At 39.1% G+C, this 14,759-nt stretch overlaps 1 long non-coding RNA gene across 7 annotated transcripts; it reads left to right on the top strand.

Annotated features, from left to right (window-relative positions):
• The first annotated feature begins 2,626 nt into the window (after positions 1-2,626).
• On the top strand, positions 2,627-10,812 carry LOC112431231 (uncharacterized). Of its 7 annotated transcripts, none has more exons than XR_013100041.1 (7): positions 2,628-5,919; positions 6,209-6,287; positions 7,021-7,081; positions 8,102-9,495; positions 9,748-9,856; positions 9,962-10,077; positions 10,220-10,812. It is a non-coding gene; the product is annotated as an uncharacterized LOC112431231 (long non-coding RNA). The 7 variants fall into 7 exon arrangements; XR_013100042.1 differs by having other exon boundaries at positions 2,938-6,287; positions 8,102-8,789; positions 9,339-9,495; XR_013100040.1 differs by having other exon boundaries at positions 2,939-6,287; positions 8,102-8,789; positions 9,334-9,495.
• Positions 10,813-14,759: the final 3,947 nt, after the last annotated feature.

Genomic DNA, 14,759 nt, shown 5'->3' on the forward strand with positions numbered 1-14,759 from the left:
TAATTCCGTTACGTTACTGATTACTTATTTTCAAAAGTAATTAATTACTTATTTACTTTTTAAAAACACGATTTACAACCTGAATAGTCAAGTCAAGTTGGCTTTATTGTCACTTCAACCATATACAGTTTAACAGTACACAGTGAGGCGAAACAACGTTCCTCCAGGAACCAAGGTGCTACATGCAACATAAATTTACAACATAATTTAACAGAAAAACTCTAAACTAGCTAACTAAGAGGCCTAGTTAGCTGGCTAGCAGAGACAAGACAGACTGACCTAACATAAATTACAACATAAATTAGCAAATAACTATCTAAGGATGACTTTTTTTTGTTATCAGACAGCAGACAACAAAGTGCACATGCAATTGTGCAAACAAGAGCAGCAAGTGACAGTGTGACAAAAAAAAAAACCACAATGTAACATAATAAGGCTTTGTGATGATGAGTTGAGGTAGTGGAGGAACAGTAAACATTCCTTAGTGTAGCAGCAAAAATTAGGAAGTGCAGAAGTTAGTGCAAAAAGTCCAGTAATAATATTGTGCAAAAGAGCATTTACAGGTTGGTGTGTACGATGGTTTGGTGGTGTAGGTCAGTGTGTTTGCGCTTGTGTTGATTAGTCAGTCCAGTCTCAATGTTTTGAGGTAGTTGAGTTAAGCTGAGTGATAATGTTAGTGTGTGTGTGCGTGTTTATCAGTCAGTTCCTTTTTGCTGAGGAGACGGATGGCTTGTGGAAAAAAGCTGTTGCACAGTCTGGATGTGTGTGCCCGAATGCTTCGGTACCTTTTTCCAGATGGCAGGAGTGTGAAGAGTGTGTGAGAGGGGTGTGTCCGATCAGCCACAATGCTGGTGGCTTTGCGAATGCATCGTGTGGAGTAGCTGTCCTCAACAGAGGGGAGAGAGACCCCAATGATCTTCTCTGCTGTTCCCACTATCCACTGTAGGGTCTTGCGGTCTGATATGGCACAGTTCCCAAACCAGACAGTGATGCAGCCGCTCAGGATGCTCTCGATAGTTCCTCTAGGTGATAAAGCGATAGATCTTTCAGCCCAATTCTACTTTTTCTGCATAATCCATCATACAAAATGTAATCAAATGGAAAAGTCGCTTTTTTAAACTTGTTTTATCAGTTTTAATCTTTTAACTTTATGCATCAAGCAAAAATTTAATTATATGCAACATTCTCTGACTGGAAGAAATTAGTTTAAAACTTAAACCTATTTTCTGCACATTCCAGCACATAAAGTAAAATATTTTTTGTGTTTACACTCAGTCTTTCAAATAGATGCAAGTAAAACACAGCAGAAAATAAATAAAGTCAAAGACTAGCGGTCCTGTTGCTCTATTTTCACCAGTAAAGCAGGAGTGGGGCAGGCGGAGGTTTACCCTGGTGCAGGTGTGCCGCAGCGGTCAGTGGAAGAATCCGCGAGTTTCTCTGTGAGTTTCTCATCACGTGGTAGCTACTCGGTGCTTGCTTGGAAGTTTAAGTGGTTTTTTTCGCTGTAAAAAGAAGTTTTCTTTCCACGCACAACGGACACTAATGTTTTTGTTACTTTTTATGGAATCAAACTTAAAGTAAGGTCAGCTTTAAACGCTGCACGCTCATACTCTCTCCCGCTCTCGATATGTGATCCATTGTTGATCTGCACACAGCTGTTGTCACGAACGTTGCACTCGCTTACGTCACTGTCATGAGACATTTTCGCAAATAAATCACGGATTTAGTAACGCAGTAACGCAGCGTTCCTACGGGAAAGTAACGGTAATCTAATTACCGGTTTTGCAATAGTAATCCCTTACTTTACTCATTACTTGAAAAAAGTAATCAGATTAAAGTGACGCGTTACTTCCCATCTCTGCCCAACACTGCATGTGATACACAGTGATTATGTTATATTGTTACATTGTAACACACTCAGGTGTACAACACTGCAGCAGCAGCAGAGGATGATGTAGCTGACCTTTGTGCATTGTCACTAGAACAGCAACATTTCTTTCAACTGACTTTGAGAACAGTGTCAGAGGACTGAATATGTCTTTAGGTAAGATGATTATAAACTTCTGTGAAACTATAGATTTTTGCACTATTACTATAAACCAGTTGCTCTTGGTTTATTTGAGGTAAATGGTAAATGGTCTAGTTCTTTTATATTGCTTTTGCACTCTATCTGAGCACTCAAAGCAGTGTGTTCGTGAGTTGCAGTTACGGCTTCAGGAGCTGAGAAAATGCCTCAGCAGCATGGCTAGAGGTGACCATGTGTATTGAGTCACTATTCTGTAGTTCAGTGTTTCCCAACCTTTTGGAGCCACAGCACATATTTCACATTAGAAAAATCACACGGCACCCCACCAAAGAAAAATATCACAAAAAGCATGTTAATAATTTATCCCTGTGCATCAGGTATAGTGGAATTGGCTCAGTTTGTCCCATTTTTTTTGCTTTCTTCTGACCACTCCTTCATCTGGGTGAGAATTTTCTCCAGGACCCAGGTCAGACTGACTCTCTTTTCAAATATTTATCTATTGCTATTACATGCTGCGTCGTCTCACGGCATGACTATTACGTAATTTTTTCTTCGTCTTCTTCTATTTTACTGGCAGTTGGCAAACCATTTAATTAGTGGAGGCCAGTTGCATCTAGTGGAAGAGAATGTAATTGTTCTGCCTGTTACTCACACCAATCACTTAGCGTACTAATCAGATGGAACCATATAATCTTCCATGGCACACCTGATCATTTCTCATGGCCCACCTATGCCCAGTGGTTGAAAAACACTGGTCTACATTAAATTTAATAGACTATAGAGTTGTTAACCTGTTTAGCAAAACTGCTCCATAATGATGTAACTGTTCTGATGTCAACACACATTTCCCAACATTATTTCATGGCCCCATATGTATAACATGTGTCAAATATCATTCTTATTGTAATGCATTACTTATAATTAGAGATGGCACGATACCACTTTTTTATGTCCGATACCGATATCATAAATTTGGATTTCTGCCGATATCGATATGAATCCGATATAGTGTTTTTTAATCAATAAAACTGTTTTTTTTATATATTGCTGCATTTTGTATAAGTTCAAACTCAAGTGTAAATAAACAACAACACTAAAGCTATTCTGTTATACCTGTATGTAAAAAAATACACTGCACCCAAAATATTTCATAGTTCAGCAACACTGATCAATCTAATAAAGTTAAACCTGCTCAATCCTCCCTATTCTGGTATTTTAAAGAGTACTTAGCAGAAATATTAAGCAACCTAACTAATAGGGTTGCAATCTCCCAGCAAAAAAAAAAATAGGGAACCACCCCCTACCCTCCACCTCATGATGCTTAATCGACGTAATCAACTTTAATTTGATGCAGTGTGGAAAAAAAATGCACAGAAATAAATAATTTTTCAAGAATAATTAAATAGATTCAACATCTTTCTTCAACAGAACTGCAGACTGCACAGATGGTATCTTCCCAAAGGAAAAAGTAGTATAGCTTACTAGGGTATATTAGACTTAACAGTTACTATATGCAGTAATGAACTTCTATATATTTTACACCAGATTAAAACTTTGGGTGTAAGATTCAGATAATTATTTATTAAAAGCTAGACATTTTAAATGAGAATAAGAAAGAAAAGTATGTCTTTGTGCCCCCTTTTCCCTGTTCATGCCCTATCGGCCCCCCTGGCTAAACTTTGCTAGATCCGCCCCTGCACAGTTACAGCCGTCAGCTGTAGAAAAAGATCCTCGAGTAGAAAGTAATAATAAATAAATTCTAACAACAGCTGATCAAGCTTAAACGTGCTGCTGTTGTTCAGCCGCTGGTTTCCTCTTTCTGGTGCAAAGTGAGACAAAAACAAAGAAGAGAGACGGACTCACGACAGAAAAGCCGATCAGCTGATCATTGATCAGTTTCATGATTGAAGCAGCAGCAGGAAGGGAGGGAGAGGCAGGCGCTCCATATATCGGTTGTTAAACTTAACGTGGGAATGCTTTACAAACATTCAGAGATGAACTTACACACTTGCTTTACTTCTCTCTGGGATCACTTCAGCGATGAAATGATGGTTTGGTAGTGAGGCTACAAATACACACAGCTGCTCTATCAGGTGAGCACACTGCTCCGACGTGCTACGGTTATGAGCTGAGTTACGCCATGTCGCAAGTTTTGTGAGGTGCTTTTTTGATATTTAATGGATCGGATTACATTTTTTATTTCTCTCCAATATCCGATCCAGTAATTTACATCCTTATCGAACCGATACCATACGTAATATCGGATTGGTCCATCTCTACTTATAATGTCAGATACACACACATTGTTAACATAACACTAAGCCTACATGACAACTCGTCAGTATAAATCCCCAACCTAAAGAGGAGGACAGGCCGAGATGCACTTCACAGAAAATTTCCTGAAGAAACAATTCTAGAAATTCTCAATCCCTGTACTGTTGAGCTTTGCTTTTGCTACCTGTTTATTAAAAATCAAATTTTCGCTGTTTGGTAAAGTCTGTCTTGAAAATGCCTGAGTTTGAAGCTCTTTATGTCATACTACCTTATCAGGCTTTGAAAGTTTGTCATGTTCACAGCAATAGATAATTGTGTTTCAGTGGACAGGGGATGTTTCAGGAAAGGGTGGAGTTTGAACTTCATTGTCACTGTCCTTTTGCACAATAAATTCAAAGCCAGTGTTTATCTCCACTCAGAATTTCTGCATCTTTCTGGTATTGGTGTCGTATTTCCTACATAAATTAGGCTCACATAACTGTTGTGCATGGAAAGTATTCTATCTTCCCATTAATCAGAGAATGAAAGCATGTGCAAGTAAAGAAATAACTTCAGTTATTTACAATAATGTAATTTTTTTGAATGCGATTCCTTTGTAATGCATCACACATAGTAGTGCCCGCAACAATACCAACACAGAGAAGACAAAAATAATCATCATTACCAATAACTTTTGGTGTTAGCTGGCTGTAGGCTTAACAACTATACTCAGGTCTAATGTCATTTCCAATCATCTGCCCTCTTTGTACCTTACCAAAAGACAAAAACGGCCCCACAGAAAATTCCTAGAGGAATTTTCCAAAAAGAATAAAAGAAGAGTGACCTCTTAATCCTCTTTTATATAATTATAAAGCTCTGATGCCTTTTACCACATCTGGTAAAATACCTCAAGGTCATGGATCTTTTACTTAAAGATGGCTTTCAGAATTATAGTGCAATACTCCTCATGTTAGAGATTGGTTGACAGCTGATAGATGTTATTAGTGTATGAAAAATGAGAACTAATCACATTTCACGTAGCACTAACAAATTTGTGTCATTTGTTCTTTGATGAAAGTGCCTTGTCTTATAAACCACATGTAAACATCAGTTGCTGATCTCAATAAAATTTGCATTCACATTTTTCTGTTATTTGTAACATAGTAACAAATCTTCCTCATCCGACTATTTTATGGCCTAACTTATGGTTGAGAGATGAATAACAGACAGTGCACAAACCAAAAAGGACACAAAACCCAACAGAAGTGATTTAGTGGAGACAATAACAGGACTAAACAGCCGCGGCAAACAACCAGCGGCAAACATATCTACAATATTATAAGAATGAAGTAATTAGAACACACTCCCTCTCACCATCAATGAAAAAGCATGTCTCAGTGCAGTCCTTCACCTGTTTTGGTTTCTGTCGCTTCCACAGCTGTTCTGTCATATTATTGTTTCTCCAAAATAACTGTAATTGTGTTTTTCCAACACGTTCTCACTCCCAACTCGTCAAACGTGTGACGCATGGTCAGGCTCCCTCTGCTGCACTTATGGACGCGCAGGGTACCCCTCTCGCGTCGGGAATTGACGTGAAGGGTCCTCCGATTGAAGAGATTGCCGGGAAGTGCCTGTTGTCGGTATATTTAGACATTTTCCAAATCACATTGTAGTGACGTATACAGAACACAATAAATTATATAATGTAAACTACCTGAAAAACAGGTAGAACGATACTTTTGTATCGTTTATTGCATTTATGGAGGGAGTGATGTATGCTGGGTAATGGCACAGCTAGCTACTGGGTGACTTTATTCACCCGCTTCGGCTGTTATCAGTCCATACATTAGCGTTATTAGCACAAACCAGTCCCATAGATATGGGCCATCTCCTGCTAGATTGTTCAGAAGGTTGTTCTCATCCATCCAGATGGAGGATCACTAACAGGAGCGTGGGAGACTCCAGAATCCACTCTGGCTGGAATCCGGTGGATATGCAGTGTGTACAGGTAAGACCGTTTAAACGGACAGCATTTATAGAATGACTATTAAAAGTCAGCGAGTGTCAGTAATGTTAATGTGGTTATGTTAGTAATACACCGAGTGCTAATATAACAGCTTTAAGATGCATTTGTAGATGTTATTACGTGTTTTACCGTCTTTATGGTGCTAGCTTAAAGTTACGGTGTAAACGTTAGCTTATATTGGAGTAAAGCTGTTACTGGTTAAACGATGTTAGCACAGAAATATTAGCTTCTGTCATGACTGATGAAGTTACCAGTTAATAAAGTTTTCAGGAAAGTGTTTAATCGCAGCCACAGATTGACAGCAAATATCTCGGTTAGCTTCAGTGCATCTATAATAAATATGTGCAAGTTTCAGTGCTTCGTTTAAACTGTATGATACTTGTACTGACCCAGGGTCAGTGTAAAATACAATCCTAGCTGTGTGAACAAAGCCTGGCTCCTTTAATCCTGCATGAAAAACCTCAGGATGCAGGTTATTATTACTCTTTCCTGCTGGCACACCTGTCACACCTGAGAGTCAGCTAGAAACTTACAGTGACGTGGACATCATGCAAAGACTGCCAGACTCTGTAATACTGCAAATGATCAGTGACTCAGGTTAACACTAAACTTTAAACGGCACCTCTGTGTCTCTGTGTGCTGAACATCTAGGATTGAGTCAGGCTGCATCAGCTGAAGCTGTTATTTGTATATATCAGTATTTTTTTTTTTTCAGGTGTGGGGAAAATACGTAAGACTGCAGTGAAGCGATGCACCAGAGTAATCCCTGGCCAAAGGTATCGTACTTAAATCAGACTACTGATCCAGCCACATCAGCCTTTTGTGAGGTCTGTTTAAAGTAGACTAAAAGTGAACTGCAGGTTCCTGAGAGGTGGACTGTGAGCACAGAAACACATGTTCATACATACAGCTGCAGCTAACTTACATTAATTTTAAATAGATTTGTTACTCTGATGTCTGTCTCTGTGTTAGTCCTCTGACAGACTGGTGACCTGTCCAGGTGTGCTCTACCTGTGACTACTGGGACAGGCTCTAGCCTCTGTAATAGAAATGTTCTGTTATTCTCATTTAAAGCATTTAAGTGCTTATGCATATGCTTAGTTGTGAAACTGTTATAGACTGTTCAGTGAAAGTTTCTAAAACTAGATGAACTTACTTCAGCGTCAGCAGTTTGAGAAAACAACTCCCTTTACAGGTGCTGATAAGGCCAAGGGCACAAAACAGCTTAACCATTGATCCGTTGAAGTGTGGTAGGATCAGTTTGTAACTTCCTCCCTCTTCCTTGGAATGCATAAAGGAGGAGGAGCACAACTTCTGTGGCAGCGCTGACATGACTGAACTGTGATGTTTGATGTGTGTTGGCGCAGTAATAAATAGCTTGATCACAGCTCTTTCTGTGTTGCAGACTTTATTTCAAAAATTCCACCCCCCCCCCCCACTGTGAACCTGAATTGAATATTCAGAAGACATTTGTTTAAATAGTTCTACAAATCTGAGCTGTCGGTGTGTCCTTGGATTGTGTGGTAATAATATTAGAGCCTGCAATCTTTCTTACTGAATCTCTACTATGAGTCATGTTACCTGAGATTAATTCTATGTTTACCTGTCAGCCTGGACGAATGTGCTGTGTGAAGGAAATTAAATTAAATCAGATCTGAAGTGCGTACATTTGAGGAACCTGTTCATATTTAATTGAAATATGAACCAGTGATTTTTTTGATTGCTGATTCCAAGAGAGTCTTTGTGGAAATCCTGTTTGGCTTTTTGTCATTTTAATTCTCTTCTCTGTTTTCCAGAACAGTTCTCCACAGTCGCTGTCCACATGGGTCAGTGGGACCAAGAAGCACTCTGCTAATGTGGGACTCTGACCAGCAACATCCAGCAAGACCCAGACAGCGTTTTCTATCTCCCAGCTGGAGTTTTTTGTTTCTGTGACTGGAGAGTCAGATTTTTGTTGAGCTTCACACTTGCAGAGTTAAGTCAGTTTGCAGAGATCCCTCCCACCCTGGCTTTTATGTGCTAGATTTCTTATCTGAAACGGTAATATTTCAGTGACTGCTGCTTCTACACTCTACTGATCCCTGATGGGAGAATCATCAATTTTGCCAACAAAGAAGCCTGGTGGATGTTTGTTTACAGTCTGATGATGGGACATCATGCTCTGCATCTTCAAAGTTTGCCTCCTCATTATTATTCATACCCAGTAATGTGAAGTATGCTCATATCTACTATAACTGAACCAACCTGGTGCTCTTCATTTATGGAGGCTGTTGAGTCTGAATGTTGGATGTTGTGTATCTCGTGTTCTCTGGGCTTTGTTGTCCTCAGTCTTTTTGCAGGATCAGAAAACAAAACCGGGAGGCGCGTAAATGTTTCTTCTCCATGATGTTTCTTCAAATGTTTCTTCTGGATGATGATATGACCGTGATATGCCACCTTTGGTCTTGTGACGAAGCAAAGCTCAGGAAGAAGTGTGATTAAATGGTACCCACATGTTGAGAAGGATGTACAGGGCACCTGCAGCCAAATCCAAGCTTCAGCTTAGTTGTAGTTGCAGAATGCTATAGGACTGAGACATCTAAGGCATCAAATGTTTGATTAAACGGATGAAAAAGAGAAGTTTCTTCCCTATAATTATCACTTCTTAAAATCTGTAGCAACTTCAAGTCTGTCAGCATGCTGATCATGCTCAGAATGTGACAATATATTTTTGTTCAATATTTAATTTCTTTCAGTTGCAATTGTTAAATGAAAAAAAAATAAAAATATATTCTTATAATTTAGCAAACGAATTTATCAAAATAAATATACATATATCTGTATTAGTTTTAATAAATTAATTTGACAGCTGTATTGAAAATACCATATTGTATTCATACAGAATCAGTTTGGTATCATTGTTTGTCTGTTCACTGATTGTTGAAGCTAAGAGCTACTTTGATCTGTTTAGATCTAAAGTATCCAAAGTTGAGTTCTAATGTTTCTTCACCCCTGTGTGTGTGATATGTGATTTCCTACATGCTGGCAGAGCAGAGCAGCAGTTTGTGCTCACAGATGGTGACGGTGTGGAGAGACGGTGGTATTTCCTCAGAAGAACCAGCAGAGTCACAAAGGACACCAGTCCATCTCACCACCTTGACTCACTGACTGATGCTCGTCTGCACTGCACAGAGGAAATCAACTGACCGAGGTTTGTCCAGTGACGTGTTATGAAATGTATATTTGTTTTATGCTTACAGATATGTTTTTCTTGACAGAGGCTCTGCAGAGGTTAGACAAAGCAGAGAAAACATGTGCTTTACATTTTACTGTGATTTATTGAGATATTTGTTGCCTGATGTTCAGCAGGAATGGAGAAATAGAATCAAAGGGAGATGTTTTTGCTGTTTTTGTAATGATGTAAGTAAATCTTCAATATTATTTATTTGCTTGGTTATATTAGGAGTGTTTCTGAGTGAGGGGGAGAGGAGTCATCATCCAGGTAAAGTGACGTGGATCAGTGGATACACTTGTCTCCCCTTTAAAGGAGACGATCCAAGTCATCCTTAAATGTTAGTGCTTTCAAATACACAAACATTTTTAAAGGACAAAAATGAACATCCAACTTTGACTGTAATACAAAATAAATCTTTGCATGTGTGTTTTCAAACTCTCAGATGGGCAGCATATCAGTCTTGGACTGTCTAACCTGCAGCACTGAATGACCACCACACACGAGCATGTTCCTGCAACATTCAGCATCTGATCTGTCATCTGTGTGCTGCTGCTTTTGGTAAGTAGAGTTACCCAACTACAGTAACTCTAAACACATGCCATCCATTTCTAACAGCCTGGTTACTTCCTGTCAGTTACTTTAGAAACCATGTGGTCACCTGACCTAACACTGTTTCTTCTTCTTCCCCTTAATGTTCAAGTGTCACATGTCAAACAGCTGGAGAGGAAACTACACCAGTGTACTGGGATGTTTCACCAACACGTGCCAGATGCTGTTCCTTCATGGTGACATCACCAGAGACAGCCCCACCCACCTCAGGACCTCGCCATTGATCATGATGATTATAATGATGACAGCGAGCGGAACTAAGACTGTAAAAATCCACGACCAGAATGTTTCTTTCTAATTATGAATGAATACTGAGAGCCTCTTTCTGTGTTTTGTCTGTTTTGTTTTTTTTACCTCATTTGTTACTAACAAAGTTCACAAACTCACAGTTTACATTCTATATGTTTCCATCTTTACCAGCCACACTCTAACTGCATTTAAGAAAATAATCCTTAGAAATCGTCCTTTTTCTCTTTTGTAATTGATGATAATTCAGTGAATATACTGCGCTGCTTCCTTCTATTGCGTCACACATTGCTTTATGTTTTTCAGTGTCCAGTTATTTTTTTACTGCTGTTTGAATTCTCTGTATGTTTGACCCTGTAGACTGTTTGATGGACTGCTTGTCTTCCTGTTTGTAACCGCCGCCTGTTTTTTAATAAAGATTTGGATTTCTGACTTTAACACAGCCTCTGCGTGTCCTCCCTTTGTGTCCTCTTCCTCTGTGAATGTGTTGCATGTGAGATTCATTTTATTAACAGCTTTCCCACAGTGAGTTGCATCAGCATTCATTCACAGCACATTTCAGAAGGATTCAGATTAATACAGTGATCTTACAGTCAGAATGATCCTGACAGAGTGCCACTGTAAATGATCTTTCATCAGGTAAATTTTAAAGTTCAGTATTTCAAAGCAGGAGTTATGAAGAATCATACTGGCATTAGGACTAATAATATGTACTTAAAGTCAAAGTTTTTTAATTATGCTAGAATATTGGAAGACAATCAACTTTTAGTGTTTTCCGCATATTAATTATTCTGAAATAGAGACGGTGACCCTAACTGTACAGAAGCACTAAACAGCTGACAATCTAACAGACATCATTGGCCTGAGCTGTCATGCACAGTGAGTCTGATCCTTTGCTGTGAGAGTCTGACAAGCATGTTTCTGGTCAGTTTGGAAGAAATAATATCACAATGTTGATCTTTTTTCCAATATTCCTTCTCTTTTACAACAAACTGTGATCAAAGCTACTTATGTTCACAGCATGTAATAATACTGACAGTCCAGGGCACTGTGGTCTGTTGAGCTAGGGTTAGGGTTAGCAATTCAGACATATGTAATCAATATTAAACGTCTCTGACGTGGGCCACTGTCTGCAGTGTTGGGAAATCCATACCAGGCTGGAACGAGTCAAGGTAGGTGAGCATCCACGAGAAGACACAGCAGATGCATCCTACTAATACTGAAAGGACCAGGAGACTCCAGAAACCGAGCATCTTCTCTTCAGTGCCATCCACTCCTGTCACCCTCTCTGCCCGCAGCTCTTTGAGTATGGGGTAGATAAGGGCGCAGAGAAACCCTTATTACTAATTCGTATTATAATTCAATTTTCATGAAATATTCATATTCAGTATCGGTCCTTTTATATTATAACCACGTATCCACCCAGGCTCATGGTGGGGCAGGGCTCTGTCCTGGGATGCTTGAGTACAAGGTAATGTACACCTGACCAGGTATCCAGTCTGTCAGAATTGTTTTCAATATTTGGTTCAAAAACATGAGTGACAACAGAAATCCAACTAGGATTCTTGCATATGATGAATGAAGTCTGTCTTTGACTGTATTGTCCAGCTGATCCATCAAACCCCCAGCAGGTGAACCTTATTCATGACATAACACAGCAACAATGTAAAAAATGAAACAGCAACAGTCTAAATGTAAAGTGCATTCTAAAGTCCTCTTCAATAAATCATATGCAAAGAGTCATTCAGGACTGTAAAACGTGAACTACAGAACCCAGAGTCTTCATCATTAAATCTCTGGTTGCTTCATTTTTCTATCCTATATCAGATACTTTAAGGTTAGGTTAGGTAAACTTGCATTCTCATGGTGAGGCAAAGTGCTTTATGTGTGTGTGTGCGTGTCATGAACGGCTATAAAAGGCCTATAATTAAAGAACAAAGCGGGGTTTGAGTTCGAGTTGCGGCAGACTGTCACTACTTGTAAATGGAACGCAGCCTTCCTGCGGCGGACAGCTAATAACAGGAATCGGACGCGGTCCAGCCAAGTCCACAGCAACCACCATAGCAACCGCCTAGCATGACCTTAAAAACATATTCTGTCTTCATAACTATCAAAAACATGAAATGATTTGCAAAGTGTTTAAGTGTTACAGCTGCAGAGAGCTATGGCGGTATCTTTGGAAGCTGTTTACACAGCTAATAATATACGATGTAACCATGGAGACAGTCAGTCACGTGAGCTAGCGGTGCACGTTTACTACAGTGAATAAGGTGATTGTGTGCACAGCGTCCACACTCTGCAGGGGGTAAAGACATTACTTCAATATTGTTTTATATTTGCCTTCTGTTGACCATCACCTCAGGTTCACCATTACAGTTTCAGCAGACAGATGCACACTGTCTAAATATCAACACATTCAAAAACTCATGTCTCAGAAATAAGCACAGCTGTTCATGTTTGTCATCAGAGTTTTATTTGTAAGAAAATTATGAACTTCATATTGTGCATCAAATAAAAGAACATTTCACAACTCTGAGTCAACAGAAATGTCTCTAATGTAGACGTGTAGTGTAAGCATTAAAAGATCATAAAGGAAACACTAACATTCATGTGAAACTAATTGTAATAAAAAATGAGCAGGTGGTTTATAGATGTAAAAGAAAGAATCTGAAAACAACACTTTTTTGGTCTAAGTGATCAAAGTAGAAAACAGAACTGATGTTCAAGAACAAACCGTAGCTGCACTAATATTACACATCTCGATCGTTGTACTGAACAGACACGTTGCTTTTAAAACCACATGCAGTGTGTGACCGTGACTGTTCACTGAGACCATGAACGCCACTTCGCTGAAGCCTTCGCCTTCTTCTTCTTCTTCTTCTAAATTGGAAGCAGAAGGAGCACGAGCTGCTTTGATCTACTGAAAGGAAAAAGCAGAACATCTGAGCTGAAACCATTAAGACAGGAACAATCATTCAATGCAGTGTCTCAGGTGGCTTAGCCTGTTACAACTGTTGATACAAGCTAAATACGGTTAACACACAGTGTCAGGGAGCTCCAGTGTGGGAACTAGTGGCTTTAGGTTTGTAGTCATTTAACTTTCATCCATTCATTCATTTAATTCAGGAGGAAGAAATGCCAGGTTGGTGCAGGCTGGTTACATGCATTTGGTCCCATGCTGTCTTTAATTAAATGACTTGGTTCATTTTATGGCTGGGCTGTATGTGGGGTTATATCATGTTATTTGGGCAGGAGTACCTGTCCCCTGTTAGACTTAGAAAGTTTCTCCATAAGTAGAGTTTCTAACTCTTCTAGCACATCTGTGGCTGACAGCTTTTTGGTGGCTCTTTTTACCCCACACTGGTTGTGAGTGTGTAAATAGCCCCACTAGTTCTTTTGGGTTGCAGTTAACTTGGGAGGAAGAGGTAGGTCTGCCATGACTAGATGTATAACAATTATCTGGGATACATAAATTTCATAATGCATGCATATATCTCTATAAACCTGCCTGAGGGCTGCCATTTTTTTACATTCAGTTATTTCTTTGTTGAATCTAAATAATGAATGTGTTACAGTTAAACTGACACTGATCAGTGTGAATGGCTCATTGGGACACAGAAACCTTTAAATTAAACCCTATCACCTGATATCGAGTGTCAAACCATATCAAAGCTGTAAAAGCTGTTTACAGTCAGAATTTATAAAACTATGATTGTAAATTAATTCAAACAAGTGAGCTTTTCTCTTTGTGCTGAATATCAACACTGTGGTTTCTTAGACTGTAAGCTTTACTTTAGTGCAACCAGTTGCAGAAGCTGCCACTCCAAATGTCTTTTGATAACAAGAAAAAAATACCTTTTCAGTACACAGCCTGAAGTTCTTCTCCGACATCTTCTGCAATCGGCTTTGTCTGCTGGTTTGAAGACAATAAACCACAAAAAAGATGATTTAGTCACTTTGTCTGCGTCATGCAGCTCGAATGTGTCGTGTAACGATGTTGAATAGCCGTCGTTATCCCTCTGCTGTGTCAGCAGGATTGTACTGTACAGCATCTCATTGATATGTGAGGAATGCTAATGTAAACAGACTTACATCATTAAAACATAAAGGACAGGAGATATTTAGATATTTTTATATTTATATTACATTTTATAGCTGACGGATATTACTAAATAGATAGAATTTACTAAATAGCTGGATGAACATGAAAAATATGTCTATAATAACAAATGACCATGAGAGCCAGTAGAATTAATTCAGCTGGACACTCAAAAGACGTCCTTAAATGCTCTTTAAGTGGCAGAACAGATGAACAAACAGTTAATCGCTTACTTGAGATGAAATCTGCTCAGCTACTTTGAAAACAGCTTCTAACTGGTTCCTCC

Source organism: Maylandia zebra, linkage group LG9 (genome assembly GCF_041146795.1).
Source record: "Maylandia zebra isolate NMK-2024a linkage group LG9, Mzebra_GT3a, whole genome shotgun sequence".
NCBI lineage: Eukaryota > Metazoa > Chordata > Actinopteri > Cichliformes > Cichlidae > Maylandia > Maylandia zebra.